Below are 12,364 nucleotides of genomic sequence, written 5' to 3' on the forward strand. Positions count from 1 at the left end.
ATGCCAATATTCATAGAGTAAGCCAGACAAAATGAAGTGTAAGCCAACATGACAAGTCAGAAAGTGGGAAAACCATGACATGTCAAACAGCTAACCGCTAGTGTTTGCTTACAAACAAGAAGCAGTTAATAATAAAAATGCAGAAGATCTTATTTCTCCATTTTTTCAAGTGAATTATTACCAAAGTGAAACAAATTTGGCCCTTTATTTGGTAACAGGATATAAAAATTCCCAGAGTGGCGGTCAGGACACTCTAGCCTGCTCTCTCTCTCTCTCTCTCTCTCTCTCTCTCTCTCTCTCTCTCTCTCTCTCTCTCTCTCTCTCTCTCTCTCTCTCTCTCTCTCTCTCTCTCTCTCTCTCTCTCTCTCTCTCTCTCTCTCTCTCTCTCTCACACACACACACGCGCACACACACTGATTTGTTCCCTGAGTCAGCATTCCGCCTCAGCTCCAGTTTCTCTACCCTTGCCCGAGACTATTAGGACATCACTCTATGTGTGTGTGTGCGTGTGTGTGCGTGCGTGCGTGTGCGTGTGTGTGTGCATATACCATTTGTGGTAGAGAGCTTCTATTGTGTTTACATGGTCAGGTCCTTCCACCGTCTTATGCAATATGATATTTTTCACTTTGCGAGTAACCCTGGCCCTTCCTCTGCGCTCTCTCCAATCAGCTTCTTTTTTTTTTTTTTTTTTTTTTTCCAGCACGCCATAAAAAATGCACGTTGCCCTGAGCGCTGCCACAATGCTCCCGATGGGCTTTGCATGTAGTAAGTAGCGAGTGACTGTATGTGTGTGCGCGTGTGCGATGCACTGGATACTACTAGTTCTGCAAACACGCAGCCAAAATAGCAAACTAGAGAGGTGTGAAGTAAAAAAGGAAAGGACACTTTAGCAGAGTAACTGACACGGGCTGAGTCACACACACAAACACGCGCACACGAGCAGGGATTTTCATTCTCACCAGACACTTGATTAGGTACATTGCCTGCACAAACTAATGAGATCCAAATGTCTAATATTGTCTTTACAATGACAATGATGATCTGAGTTCCAAAACTATCAGAGAGGCATTGTTTACCATTGTGGTTATAATTTGCAGATGTACGGAACTGCAAGATATGATACCGAGAAGTGTGCTATTGCTGTATGTGAATGACAAAGAGCCGTGAAATGATCTCTGCCACTGCTGAGTGTGTGTTCTGGCTCCTGCTTCCACATTTTGGCTCTCTATGGTTTCTCACTTTGTCATTCTGTTTATACCAACAAACAATACCCAATTCTTGGCTTGAAGAAAGGCAGTATTCTCACCAAGCATTTTTGTGACCTACTCCCCATTGTTTTTTTCTTAATTGCGAGTAGTTTGAAACGTCAGCGAGCTCCATGGGACTCAAAAAGGAGTGTTGGTTTCTCCTGTAGTCTTTCTTACACCCCTGCTGTCATCATGTGCTTTGTCAAGCCATCAGTACACTTGTGTTTACTTGGCCTGTTTATTCCAGTCACACACTAATGTTGATGTACATTTGGCATATTGTGCTCTGTTGGAATACAATGCACAGTTAAAGAGGGATTGGAGATGTTTTATTTATTTCACGTACGTGACAAAAAAAGCTGATTTCATTTCATTGGTGAACGGTTATTCATTGGCTACATTTGCAATTTAGTTAGCAACATTTGACTCTATTTAGAGTGGAATCAAATAGACTCAGTTTAAGAGTGATATTTACACTTGAAAGAGAGTATAAAATAAAGAATTGAAAAAATAAGTCACTCAAGGTTCGAGGAACAAATTCACGACCTTCAGCTACTCCCTGAGCCAAGATCTCCCAAGATGAAGGTCGTGAGTTTGTTCCTCAACCCTTGAGTATATTTTTTTTTTTTTTGCATAGATTAACCATATGATGTTAAGCATTCGCTCTTTGAACCGTTGTGTACGGCCACTGGCCAACAACAAAGACGCCTTGCTTTGCGAAGGTCCACACCGGGACGATCAAGCATTTAAGTTAATTTCTTAAAATGTATATTGACTTGTACATTTATATTTCCAGAATTATTATTTACACATTCATACATTGTGGTTATTTTTTTGTACAAGTATCTAGTTGATGTGTCTAATCTGCTGCTCTCCGTCAATCACTTGCCTGTGGTATGCTAGCATCGAATTGGATAGTGTTAGTGAGCTGACAGGCGATCAGGAAGTGTTGTCGCTCTGGCTGCGGTGAATGACGAGCAAAGTTTTAATTGAATCCGTCTCCATCCTGCCTTTTCATTTTTTAAACAGTGTCCCATTAACCACCATCCAATCCTCACATGATTAGACTATAGCTACGCTACGTGTATTTCTCCTAAGTTTTTGAGTTTTTTTCTCGCAAATCTGACATTATACAAAGTTGCAAATTTGCAACTTTATAAAGTAGCAATTTTGCCACTTTATAAACTCGCATATTTGCCACTTGATAAAGTCGCAAATTTCGCGATAAAAAACCTCGTAAATTTGCGAATTTATAAAGTGGCAAATTTGCAAGGTTTTTTTTCGGAATATTGCCCCCGCCCTCTAAAAAATAAATATATTTATACATGGCCCTAATACACCGTCGTACTTCCAAGTGTAAATATTACTCTTAAGGTGAGTCTATTTGGTCAAACTCTAAATAGAGTCAAATTTACTCTACAAAATTTACTGTGTAGCTAAAAGGTCGGAACCCCAACATTTTATGGCTAGTTGCTAAAATGCTAATTTTGTGACTGTTCTGGCTTTGGCGTCCATTCATTTTGTATTCAATTAAGAAATGTGCCGAAATGTGTAGACAAGAACGTTTTCCCACTTCTTAGGGCGTTGCAGTGTGATTGCAGAAGTGAAAATTGGAGAAAGAAGGAGAGAGGAAATGATACCAAAACGTTTGTCCGATGAGGCGCCTCATCATCACAAGAGCACATGCACGCATGTGAACTCACTCACACACAAAACAACACGGCATGTGATCTGTTGATGAGTGCTGTGGTCACACCCTCCCACTCTCTTGTTTGATCACATTCTCCTTCCTGCTTTCCAGTCCAACTCACTCAAGTAGAAATGTTCAGATTTGGTGAACATATGGGAATACGTTGCTAACTCTTGGTACATACTTTAAACAATGCAGTGACAAGAACACAATATTGTTGTAGTTGTATATTGATCCCCCCCAAACAATGTAATACTGGGTAATATGTAAGACATTTGACCTGGTTAAGCCACCAAATATTACAGCCAGCCAAAGCAGATCTGTGATCACCATGGCAATGGTATTGATTTGATTGGTTTGATTCGTTTTTGAGCAGACTAAAACAAATGTCTCATCTTCCAAGAAGCCAAACGGTACAACTCGTTATGAGAAACAAACAGAAAAAAAAGATGGCCATTGCAAAGAAGCCATCACGACATACACCAGTAGCAATAAGACAAGCTCAACATGTGCTGCTCAAAAAAGGAGTGGGAAGAAGAAAACTTATTAAGTCCCACCCCCATCTTGCGTTTACTATGCACGGCATTCGTGCAATTTTCGCTTCCTTAATATTTAAGTTACAACCATACAAGTCCTATTAATGCAAATAACAGGTTAAGAAAACTGAAGCATTACTTTCAGTTACTATCCCAATTATTTCTACAATTTAGAGTACACTATGTCTAAGCAATAGTTACATACCATTAATGGCAATATAAATAATATATACCAACACGGTATAGTATCATCAAGCACATACCAACAAAAAAACTAAATGGTAAGAAAGAGCAAATGACTGAGCAATTAAAGCTAAGCCCTCTAAGTTAAAAAACAAAACGGTTGTACATGACTTGGTAATGAGTTACTAAAGGCTTTAAATAAGATTAATAAGGTATAATATTTCTCAAGGCCATGTATCTTAATTAGGTTTGATTGACTAAACAAATTATTTGTGTGTGCTCGAAATTGAGCCTTATGTATGAACCATACTGCGTGTTTTTGCAATTCAAATAAGGGATCGGATGTATGGAATATTTATAATTGTTTCCCCCTACGTCAACACAATAGGTGAGATATGAGAGTATAATAATCTCAAAGCATCATGATCTGGAAGTTGTTTGCTTTATTCATGATTGAGAGGCTTTTGGAAATGTTATCTCTTAAGTTTCTGATGCGGGCATTCCATGACTAATTATTATCAATTATTACACCCAAGAATTTGTATTGCTTCACATTTTCTAGTTGTACACCATCTGTGTGTATTATTATGATCCATCCACATTTGAATTGTATTGAGTTCTGTATTTACTGTACTCACGACTTTGTTACAATTGCCACTGCTAGAGAGTATATTTGGAGTCATCTGCAAACAATATTAGTTTTAATATTTTAGGTACATTAGGTCATTTATGTACAAAATCAACAGCTGGGGACCCAGAACTAACCCCTGGGGTATACTCATTTTGATCTCCTTGTTTCAAGACACTGGTGAAATCACGTACCTTTTCACTTGCCACGTGCATATTGTTGTACATCCCAAGTCTAATTGAATTGGTACCGAAGCTGGAATCTTGGCCCTGTAAGCTTCTCATGTGACCTGACCTGACCTGACCTGGACTGTCCACTCACTTCCAGCGCTGATGACAAAGGTCACAGACATTTGCTGATTTTTTCTTATTAATTAATTGAACAATTACAAAGGGGAGTTAATCATAGTGCATGAGGTAAAGGCATGTTTTGGGCTTATGCGGTACTATGTAATTATTATTTTTATATTTATGTGTCATTGTGCTTTTGTGCCAGGGACATTTTTGTCTGTGCCAGTCCAGCGCTGCTTACAGGCACACCTTTACCTTCATCTCTCCTGTCCTGGGATTGGTCAATGAGGCTAAGAGGCTGAGGTGTTGCAACAAATAGCAAGAGCCACAGGGCCGGTCCATTCTACATTCTGCAAAAGGGAGGTTAATGAGCCAAGCCACCAGGCAGTCCGCCAAACATGAGCGTCAATGCCAAAGCTCTCACAATGAGCCTGACTGTATTACCACTGAGCTCTGTCTAATTATACACTCCATTGCAGGTGGAGGGGGGTAGGGGGGGGGGAGGGTTAGCATGTGTCAGGGAGCACTTGTACAGGAATAAGGGAAGAGTGAGGTGAGAGGAGGGGTGGTGAGATCAAGCGAGCTGGGGAGAGAGAATGCTCTGACGGGGAGATAGAAAGTGAGAGAGGGAGCGGGAGCGAGGGAGGGCGGGAGCAAAGAGGCGTTTAGAGAGTGAGAAGAAGGAGAGGCAGTGACAGGATGAATAGTGGAAAGGCTGAGCACTAGCGAGGAGGAAGACACAAAGTGGATATTTCTCTACGCCTGCTGCTGCTAACCTGATCTAATGCTTGCACTCTTCAATAGCAGTTCCCCGTAGGCACCCGGCGAGGTATGTCACCACACCACTTCCTCTTCTGCGTGTGTTTGCGAAGTCAAAAAAAAAGTGTGCCAGGAACTTTGAATGAGACGCGCTGTTGTATGTAGAGCGAGTCTGAAGTGCGCACAGGATGTGTCACTGTCACCCAAAAAAAACAAATCTCCAAATCTTTTGTTTTTGCGTGTATGTTAGAGGATGAATGTCCAACATTCACTCAAGTAAGATGGCACCTGTGTGTGCGAGGATGAATGTGTGCTATTCAGTAATGTAAACCAGCACCTGCGTAAGTGCGTGTACTCATATGCATGTGTGTGTAGGCGCGTGGTGGGGAATAACCGAGAGAGTGTGAACAAGCTGGTGAGTGTGACTGATCCAGAGAGAGAGAGGGAGGTGGAGGTGCATCACTCAGCCTGATCAGGACTTTCAGAATTAGAGCAGTGGGCTTAAATAGCCCTGGTCCAGAGATAGCAAAGGGGCCCTAGAGGAGGTGTGTTTAAACTGGGAGAGTACACAGGAGATTGGTTAGAGTGGGACAATTTGCAGTCCAGTCAGGAACAATATTAGAACGAGCTCAACGAGAGAAAGAAAACAAAATGGGAAGTGCAGTTGTTGCGTATGAGATCTTGTGACATCATGTACAGGTGCATCAGTCAGTGAATAAAGTTCAGAGGGGGACTAAGAACCGGGTATAGGGTTTATTTCATAAAAAGGAGTTAAATAATAAAATGTCAATCAGCATCTCTCAGTTAGACTTTTCATTTGTCAGTTCTCACATCGTCCTTTTGGGTGTGTTTGAATTTACTAAACAACCGAACTAACTCCCCACTATTGCAAAAAGTTTGTGTGTCTATTTCTGCTCGCAGTCCTCCCTTGTGCTGTGTGCAGAGTAACGTTTAACGGGTTCAAAGAGGACATCGTTAGTGCTCTTTCATGTCAGCTTTACATTTGTCCTCGCTGACTTAATTCACTTGTACCAATTATGAGTATGTTCTGCAAGGTTGCGCTTTATGGTGCAGAGGAATATTTCTCGAGGTGCATGATTTCCAAGATTGACTGCCATTGTTCAAATTGTGACCACTTGAATGATGGGATGGTGGAAATTCTGGGCCAGACCCATTAATCGTCTGGCTGATTATGGCCCTTCAAACATCGGACAAAAATAATCAGCCAAATGCCTTATATTTGCCGATTGTTTTTAACTTTTGTTTGCTGTAACCTTTTACAGCAGTTGCACACAACAATGGTTTCTTTATTTATTACACATAAATCTATACGATAACCTTGTATCGTTATACATGGCCTGGATGTCTTATTTTACACACAATCTAAAGTCACGGTTCATAAAAAAAAGAGAGAAATTGATCAAATAAAAACATAGAGCAAGATGAAAATAATAATAATAACTTAAATAAAAATGTGTTAAATATGACACACGATTAACTACTGCTAACACAAACTTACCTATGAAAAGGATTAATGTCCTTATAATGTCATTTATTAAATGCATTGGACCACACAATGCATTCTAGGAACCGAAAAAGAAAGTCTTTTTTTTCTTTTTTCTTTTTACAATATATTTGGGTCATTGACAGATATGGATTTGACCAGACCCAGCACAGCTAATTTATTATAAAAATACAGCAAATATTTATTCTTTATTAGTATTTATAATTTTACTATTATCTACAATTTAGGACATTTGCTGGGCAATTTCTTTTTCCAGGTCTTATCACATGATGTCCAAATATGACCAGTTGCTAAAAGCCTAACTATTTAATTTTTTTGTGAGACAGTACAAAGGGAGAGTTTTTTTTAAATGCATTATGTATATTTTAAATTTATTTTAATGCATTATATATATTTTTAAATTTATCAGCCAATTATTGTGTGTCTGCTCAGCAAACAAGTGAATTTGAGTGCTGCTGGCCCTTTAAGAAGTCTATTTTTGCAGAGGCACACATGAAGTAGGAGGCCGCGGCACACAGATCGTAGTGTACGGGCCTAGCCTCACTTGTGTGACTCCACACCACACATCCCAGCGGAGCGTAACCTTGTGACTAAGTGATTGCGGGAGTGAGTGATAAAAGTGTGAGCATGTGCTCTCTCAGCACAAGCTCAAACAGGAACATCATCAAAAGTCAAAGCTACAGGTTTTGCATCTGACAAGGAGAGTCAGCCCCTTTTCTAGTGGATCTCTCTGAAGCCTAAAAGTGATAATGAGTGGGAGCCCGAGATAAAAAGACACTCTTATGCACACTGTGCGCAAGTGTGCCAACATTCCCACATAAAATTGTTTTGATATGCAGATAGCAGCGAAAGAAATCTGAAACATCCATCCATGCCCCCTTCTTAAAAACACATAATTCTCCCTCGTTTACTCACACCCACACTATCCGCAAAAGAAAGAGCACATCTCGGAATATTTCATATACTTGGAGGTGCGTTCAGTGCTGTACGCCCCCGTCCAAAAATACTTACACATTGTCGATATGCGAACTTAAAATAATCATCTCCTTATGCAATCTGCATGTTATATAATGCATGGCCTGTCATTATCACAGGGCTCCTTCACGCCCTGCTGTGCTTCTCAACCTACCTACCAAACACACACACGCACGCACGCACACACACACTACACTTTGTATTGACACTCATATACTCTACTCGAGCACTCTCACCTACTTTGATGGTGTGCTCTGCTGCAGCCTGCTAAATGAGTGAGAAGGAAAGGAGGTGAAAAAGAAAGGGAAGTTTGATGAATATGTATGCAACGTATCATGCAGCTTGTTACTGGGCTTTAAGCCACGGACTTATATATGAATGGACTGTCAATAAGCCCCTTACGGCTGAAACAAGAGGGCAGCCAACTTTGGTTGCCACTGTTACTGCTTTTACTGACAACCTCTGTTATTTTTTCCCCACTGAAAACACTGTTATCAGTGTGTGTTTTAGACTAGGTTCCCTAAATGGAGTCATGAGAGCCTCTCAAAGAACAAACTTCTCGCTTTGCATTCAGAATATATGATGTCAGTATTGTGAGTTGTGACTGAGAAAGTTTAGTTTTACGTTTCGCAGCAAATTTTGTCCCGATGGGCTTTGCTTTCATTTCCTTGTTGATGGTTCTGACAACAGGATGCAAACACATCTTTGAGTGGTATTCAGAGATACTGAATACCTTATAAGAGAAACTTTGAAATTGCATTCTTACCGATGGAATGTACATGTAGAGCTTCTCCCAGACATATTGGTACAACCATACATGGTGGCAGAGAAATCAATGTATTCAAGTTAGGCGGCCTTAGTGAGTGGTGACACAGGGGAGACCAGATGTCACAGTCTTTATATATTTAGTGGAATCAATACATTATACATAAACAATATGTGTACCAGGCAAAAGGTATATATTTTTGTATTGATGGCATTTTCATATTTTGTGTCGGTGCCGAGTTATAAGCAAACAAATGTGAGAATGTGAACATGTGACATGTTGCCCCACCAACGGGTAAGTTGTCTCACTATATCGGGTAAGATGTCACACTGGATTTTGCAACGAATAACACAAGGACAAAATTACTTTTGTTCTGTTTCACTTGAAAGAGACCAGTGAAGTCAGTCCCCCAAAGAATTTATCATTGATTTTAAAAAATGTGTTGAACATAAGTCAGGTTTCCATCCAATAGTTTCGAATTTTTAAGCAAATTTAGTACTAAAAATGCGCAAAACAAACATGAGACTTATGCCCGTTTCCATCTGTTCTTCTTTTGCGAATATTGAGAGGGGACTCCGCCGCTGTAGATGGTAATTTAAAAGAAGAGGAAGAAGAAGACCAGGAAGTGACTGCGCCGTGCGATGACGTCGTATGAGTTTGCTTTTGTAATTCTTGATAAACCGTAGTGCTTCTTTGCTGTTTTCCATCTAAAATAGCATTAATCTTCGCTTCTTTAATTAATTCCAAAAATATTTCTGTTACGTCGACCCCCCAAACATTACCTTACTTTATCGTCCGACATTGCTTTTGGGACTACAAACGTACATGTGACATAATATCCGGTCAAAACGTGCGACGTGCATCCGGTCTTGCCAGCGGTTATTCGCAAAACCTGTTTCCATTTCCAAAATTAGCATTTTCCTTTTTTTGATATGCTTTAAAATCCACCCCCTCTAAGCGTACAAACATGTTGAGAATTTTGGGCCCTTTTTCGAATTTCTAGCGTTTCCATTCAGTTTTATTTTTGCATTTCTTGAAAATTCAAATAAAAATGGGTGGATGGAACTATAGACATTGAGCAAACAAAAATATAATGTAACATGCACTGCATTAAAGTCCTTGTTAAAGTCATGTACAGGTCATGGCTCTCAGCCTCAAATGTCTATTTTGCCTTCCTTAAACTGAAAATGTAAGATTAAATTGAATTACAAACAGAAAGCATCGCTTCATCATGAAACTTACTGCAGTCCTGAAATGTGACAACAGCTGGGAAGATCCATTTTTAAACACTCAAATAAAATGTGACAAACCAACTTCCTCACTGGTCAGACTCATTATCCAATGGGCACTTCTGGCACACGTAAACCTAATTGCCAGCAGTGCAGTTTTCATTGTGTTTTCATTCTTTTCATATGTGACAACGAATCCCAAAATGACTAAAACACGTTGCTCCAAACTACCATGTAGGTTAATATTAGCTCTAGTTTAAAGTTAGCTTAAAACAGAGTAATGACAGAAGCAAGGCAAGATGCCTGAATCTCTCCTCTATCAAGTCCACATGAATTAATGCTAGAATTTGTCTGTGGACAACGCTTGTTTCAAAACACATAAAGATCAAATATTTTACTTCGGGTTGTGCAAAATGGTTAACTGGTGCTCAGCTCTAAAATGGCAGCCGGTGGCTTTCACATCTCCCGCCAGCGAGTCAGCGGCATTTTTAGTCCATTCATCATATATAAGACCATGGCGGTGTGGTTTAAGCTTATACTATATGTATGCGGGTGTTGAAGTTATTCACTCCTTCTTCAATGTCTTTGAAGTTTGACTGACGTGTTAAGGATAATAGCTTTCATTGTTACTCACAGTCACACCCTTGGCTCAATCCTTTTAAGTTAACCTGTTAAATAGAACAATGAGTGCATATCCATTCTTCCAAGTCTAATTTAAATAGTATACATGTAAACATAATTTAACATAGAGGACTGGCTGGACTACTTAACGGTGACACATACAGCGAACCTTCAGAGAAAACAAATTCATGAAGCAACGGTTTCTGTGTGCATTATTTAGCTGACTCTTTGCTGTTTCTTCAACCGTGGCTCCCTCATCCATATGTACCATCGAGCAACCGGATTTCTCCTCCGCACCTCATCTATAATAGGGATTCAGTGACCGTTCAGCTCACACCTACACTAAGTCAGGACACATTGTGTGCATGCCGCAGCCTTGCGTAGTGCGATCTGTTCCCGCTACCGACAACGCAGACATACATGTCACAATATATTGCAGAATATTGGTTTTGGTGTCACTGTACAGAAGAAGTAACATCCGAGACATCCTGTAGCTCCTATACCGTCAATAAAAGACGCTCTTGCCTTCAATACCCTTGAAATGCTTTCATGTTCTTTAAAAAAAAAAAAATACCACTAGCTAATACATTCACACACAGGCGCTTGATTTGAACTTTGTGCAGTTCAGTCTCTTCTCTATTAGTTGGTGATCATCAGCAGAGATGATCAAATGGTTCAATAATAAGTCTCTAGTGCAAGTGTTTGAAAAAAAAAGTCACAAAGGTGTCTGATGTGATGTTCAGGGCTGTCTGTTATAGCAGAGGCGATGAATATGAGCAGTGACGAAGGCATTACAGACAGCTTCTGTACAGACAGTCTAGACAGATTCTCTGTCAGTGAATGGCACTCAAGTTAGCAACAAGAGACTTGGCTGTGGGCCCTCCATGGAGCTACCATCAACTGCGTGCTGACATTTTACTGCTAAACAAGAAAACTAACATAAGCCCTCTTTGACTGACACTTTCTAGGGGACAGTGTGACAATAACTCATATTTAAAATGGAAACAAACACACATTCATAGAGACGCTTATGTACCATCGCATTCTCACTCAACTAACCACCATCCTACTCATACTGATCTCAGTGTACTCATATTAGCACCTTGGAGTTGTACTAGTCACGTTGCAAGCTTGTGCACAGGACCTGGCTAAGAATTTGTGTTTCTAAAAATTGTGGAAAACTGATGTCAAAAAAAAAAAGTGATGTGCATCATCAAAAATACACATGATGGCACTTGAGTTGGACTTTTGTCTTCATATTGGGCCTGTCGGTGCGATCTCTTCATGGTTGAACGTAGATTGTGCACAGAGGGAGGGCAATCACGCTACACTGGTGGAAAGTGCAAGAATGAAACTACCCTCAGCAGGCTTTTAAATGTCAATGAATGACAACAAGCTGTTGCGCCCACTTAAGAAAATGTCAGCCTCACGGGTTTGCAGAATACTTGCTAACTGTCATCTTGAAGAAGCAGTGTATGTTCCCTGCATGTGCGCCTACGTGTATACTCACGAACGCCACAATTGTCTTGTCATTTTATTCTGCTTCTACAGACTGGCTGACCCCGGTGAAATTAGATGAGTCATATTTAACTGATACTGCGTAAAAGCTAGCTTAAAGAGTCATGGTGGCCCTATTTATAACCTAGCGGCAACAGGCCTGCAGTAACACAAGGTGGGATTTCCTCCCAGAACTACACTAAGCCTGCCGTAGGCCGTACCTGTTAGGATTGTCTGGGATTAACCCAACTATACATTACAGGCGTCACTCTCTCCTCTGCATCACTCAAAAACGTCCCCACTTGCAAGTTGCAATGGAACACACGTTCCCTGACCACTTCAGGAGGGAGACCTTCGCGATTGCATCTATTACTGTGTTAGAGAACTAGATTGCATCATACTGAGAGATTTTGCAAAT

General features: G+C 40.4%; 1 protein-coding gene across 1 annotated transcript in view; it reads left to right on the forward strand.

Moving 5' to 3' along the window:
* Nucleotides 1-5,204: 5,204 nt before the first annotated feature.
* The window catches only part of LOC147178422 (uncharacterized), a 33,345-nt gene continuing 26,185 nt past the window's right edge, over nucleotides 5,205-12,364 (forward strand). Inside the window, exon 1 of the mRNA XM_086067068.1 lies at nucleotides 5,205-5,403. The gene's annotated coding sequence lies outside the window, so the exon portion shown is untranslated. The remainder of the gene's footprint in view (nucleotides 5,404-12,364) is intronic.

Source organism: Leptonotus elevatus, chromosome 2 (genome assembly GCF_054856555.1).
Source record: "Leptonotus elevatus isolate MCC_2025b chromosome 2, RoL_Lele_1.0, whole genome shotgun sequence".
Taxonomy (NCBI): Eukaryota; Metazoa; Chordata; class Actinopteri; order Syngnathiformes; family Syngnathidae; genus Leptonotus; species Leptonotus elevatus.